The sequence below is a fragment of the Nycticebus coucang genome, chromosome 3 (genome assembly GCF_027406575.1).
Source record: "Nycticebus coucang isolate mNycCou1 chromosome 3, mNycCou1.pri, whole genome shotgun sequence".
Lineage (NCBI taxonomy): Eukaryota > Metazoa > Chordata > Mammalia > Primates > Lorisidae > Nycticebus > Nycticebus coucang.
The window spans coordinates 37,588,441-37,592,608 of record NC_069782.1 but is presented as its reverse complement, the minus strand read 5'-3'; the positions used below and the strand labels follow the sequence as shown (position 1 = coordinate 37,592,608).

General features: G+C 33.8%; 1 non-coding gene across 1 annotated transcript; it reads right to left on the bottom strand.

Annotated features, from left to right (window-relative positions):
- Window positions 1-2,889: 2,889 nt before the first annotated feature.
- Window positions 2,890-3,030, bottom strand: LOC128582979 (U4 spliceosomal RNA). The gene has a single exon (XR_008379364.1). It is a non-coding gene; the product is annotated as a U4 spliceosomal RNA (small nuclear RNA).
- Between the last annotated feature and the right edge of the window lie 1,138 nt (window positions 3,031-4,168).

The window sequence follows — 4,168 nt, the reverse complement described above, 5'->3', positions numbered from 1 at the left end:
AATCTCTGCTTTTACGTGGTTTACTACATTCTTTCTCATTGAATAAACCATTGTGCACAGAGAGTTATCCAGAGTCAAAGGGTAAGAGAATTTTCAAAAGTGTAAATATATTTAGTCATTTTGATATATGAAGGGGTTGTATCATTTCCACCTTCAACTGGAAAGCAGATGTTACCCAAACTCTACCAGCCTTGGGAATGTGCTCGCAATCTCACTCTGGAGCCTCTGGGTCCCTCTATCTTTATATCTAGACATATTGGTAGAAATATATGCAAATAAGTTATTTTCAAAGGAAAGATAACATAATTTTTAAGTATCTACTTTTCATTTAATTAACTGTCATTAAAATCACACATGTGTATATAACTTTAATATCCTTTAATTGCATATCTTTAAATAAGTTTGGCATTTTAGGTTACTTTGAAAAGCATGGGGTGTATTCATATAGTAAAATATCATCCTATTTCTGCCTTACTTCAAGAAAGTCTGTACTTTCTTCATTTTTAGAGACACTTTTTATGCACGTTGACACAATGGCTAAAGAATAGTCTGAGTCATATCTTTACAATTTTAATTCAGCAGAAGAAATATTATGAAATGTATGAAAATTATCACTCATTTGCTTCAACCAAATGCCAAAATTGAGACTAAATAACCCTGATTGGCTCAATGTAAGCCAGGAGTGTATCTCTAGATAAAATCATTATGGCCAGATTAATGAGATCCTTTCATTTGCCCAGTTCTACCTTATAAAATTTCATCCTTGAATCATGAATTACAGTTGTTCATAAGAAAAGCATGAGCTAAGAGTTAGTGAGATGTGGCTTCCCAAATGAATATCACAGACAGTTAATTTAAAAAAAAGATAAAGAGATGAAGCAGGTGGGAAGTTATAGCTGAATATATGTTGTTATGTTCACAATGCTTAGAAACTTTGTATCATATGGTGTTTACTTTATGAACTGTCTAACTTCTCTATGAGTTAATATGTTGATAAATTTATTCACACTGATCTTCAGAACATGTACAGTCCAACAGGATACATGACGAGGTATGTGAATACATGTATACTTTCTGCTACAATTTTAAAATTCAGAATAATAAATTACATTGTCATTAAGTCACTAAATGTTTAGGGCCTCAGTAGTTCCAAAAAATTCTCTCTGCAATAAAGTATGCAAATAATATAGATTTTTAAATAAAGAGCTCAGCTGCAACTTGGACTTTGCCTGATAAATACAAGCAATGTAACCTAATCATTTGTACCCTCATATTAATCTGAAAAAAAAAAAAAGAATGTGGCATACTGGCCCATCACAGACTAAACAATCCCAGGGAAGAATTTTGGTTAATTAAGCACCAAGAGAAGAGGACGCTGACAACGTAATCCTGTGTTTCTATCAGCAGTGCATACCTAGGGAAGGCATTTGACAGTGTGCAGCAGGAAACTTGTAACATTTCAGTAATTGTAATGTATATCTTACTCTAAACAATCTTGATAGCAATTTTCTAATCACTTTAATTTGTGTTTATACTTAAACAAAAGTTCTTGGCTTTAAATCACTATTCTTTGTAGAGTGTCTTCAAAACAGCTGTATAGAAGTAATGTGAAGATTTTACTTGGTATTACTATATGATACAACTGTTATTTATAAAAATGGAAAAAAACAATTATAAAGATTTCAGAGGTTAAAAATAGCATCTCATTAAAAAAGAAAAATACTTTAATTGGCTACAAAAACCAATATCTGATATAAGTAACACAAACCCTTTTTAACTTCAGTGAGTTATTTTTAATTAGCTCTTCATTAGTTTATGACATTTGTAGCCAGTTTAAAGAACTATCTTTTTTTTATAAAGGTTTTTGACTTTTGTATTTTTATCTCCTTTCAGAGCCATGTTTTCTCCGAAGAAGTTAAAAACTAGCATTTCTTGTTAGTTATATTGGCCAAAAAACTAGAGTACCTGGACTTCTTTTTCCATGAATGTGGCAGAGTAGATTCTCTAAGAAAACACCTGACACAAGATACATATGAATAGTGGGGAAAAATGCGGCAACATTTCTTAATGCAGAACTATGCTTGCAGGGGAACAAGTGAAATTACCAGAGTCTGAACAAAGAGGACAAATCTTGCATGTAAACTTTCAATCTATAGTCACAATTGGGGCACTTGCTAGGTGTGGTAACTAAAAGTACTGGGCTTCACTGCTAGATCACAAAAAAAAGGCTATGAAAAATCCTCCTGGATGGCAAATATACCTAAAAAGAAAAATTGTTCATTTGTGAATTTGTATCATGATCAAGTTTTACACTGAGAAAATATTAGATGTTTCCAAGTTTGGTAGCAACCAAGAAGAACTGACAAAAGTAAATGCAAAGGACAGCCACAGATAAAGTCTCCAAAAGTTACATATATATATAAAAAAAAATACAACTACTAAAATGGGTTCAAAATCTAAATAAAAAACACCTAAGGAAACAAAAAAAACACAAATAATATTTCCCAAGGATGGATTTGAGAGCTCATTCCCAGGGATGTCCAGGTCTTTCTCAGTAGGAGATGGCGTGCTTGAAAAATAGACCTGTGAAACAACCAGGTAGCTGATGAACTTTGGGGGATATTGTGGGTTGGTTTGTATCAGGCTCTTGTACCAAGTGAACTGGCCAGCACATAATCAATGTCTGAGAACATTCAGGAAGGATGAAGGGGTAAGGCAAATCAAAACAGAGTCATCCATGTGACCTCTATTCTTTAATTCACAGAGTGGGAGGTTTTAAGGGCTATAAAGTATTGTTAGTGACACATAATTAACAGGGGTCACAATATTTCTCTAGCGCAAGTGCTAAGTGTCTACCAGTCTCTTTCTCTCTCTCTTTTAAAAATTATGTCTCTGTAGAGACTGTCAAAAATTGCCAATGCTGATTATATTTCAAGTCATCCTGGCGGGGTATAGGGAAAAGTTTTCAATTAGCAATAATTGTGCCTCAGATAAACCTCTTTGGCTATAATATCACCACTGCACAAAGCTCCAGTCTCTTGACAATTGGATTGCTCTCTCATGTTGGATGGTATGCAATTACGGTTGGTAGTTGGCCTCATCCTCATCTAGTGGGAGCCAGGTCCAGTCAACCCCCTTTTGGGGGGCTCAGTATACTGGGCAACTGAGTCAGTCAAACTGTCCTGCCCAGCTCTCCCCGGTCCAAAAGAGCACATCCACTGATTTTAGGTTCAATTACTTTTGACATATTTTTGAAAAGATATTTACTCACATTCCTATCAACTTTTATTATTGGTATGTTAGAGTATTAGAGTAGGAGTGAATAGTCCCTTCGTAGCTCACAGTGAGTTTAGACAAATTTTCTCTAAACTAAACGAGGACGTTGCACTTTGGGTTTCTTTTCTTAGACTTAGAGATGTACACCATTCAATACAGAGTGCTAGCTTCTCCCACTTTATTCCAGTTGGTGCCAGTGCAAGGAGGCAAATTTTCCTTCACAAATGTTACATGTTAATATTAAAGTTGATCATTTAACACTTTAAATCTCTTGAGCCTTTGACAATTCAGTTCAATATTCTTAGGCATTATGGATCATCCGAAAATTGTGAAACTGATGTTTTTGCTTCTCAGCTTCTTGGAGTTGTAAAATTTGCTGGATACCATACACACACTCATCTTACTTTTTTTAGGTAGAATTATCAAAACAGAAATATTTTGTACATCTTTACCAATGACAGCTTTATGGTTCAATAAGGAACAATAAAATATTTTTTTTTTAATTTGATGGGCAAATATTCCAAAGAGAAACTTTGTTTTATACCCAGTTTTCTAGGCAGCATGCTCGATAGCTCTGTGTCTATCTTTATAAAAAATGCTTCAAATCTAATTAATTTTAAAAATACCACAGAGTTCACAAGTTAGCATTTCTTTTCTATGTTATTTTATTTTTAATTCTTAAAAAGAAAGGACTGCTTTCAAAAGAGCAGTTTGCTGTTTGACATAATACAACACAGTTAATCAGAATTACAACTCTCCTATTTTTTCTCTATTGTCATGAAGAGCTCACTTTTTTGCACCACAGGAAATTCTGATTTAAACAATTTATCAGCTATGGTTTTACACATAAACCCTTAACCAATTTCTGCCTGTAAAGCAGCCAGTTTGCAAA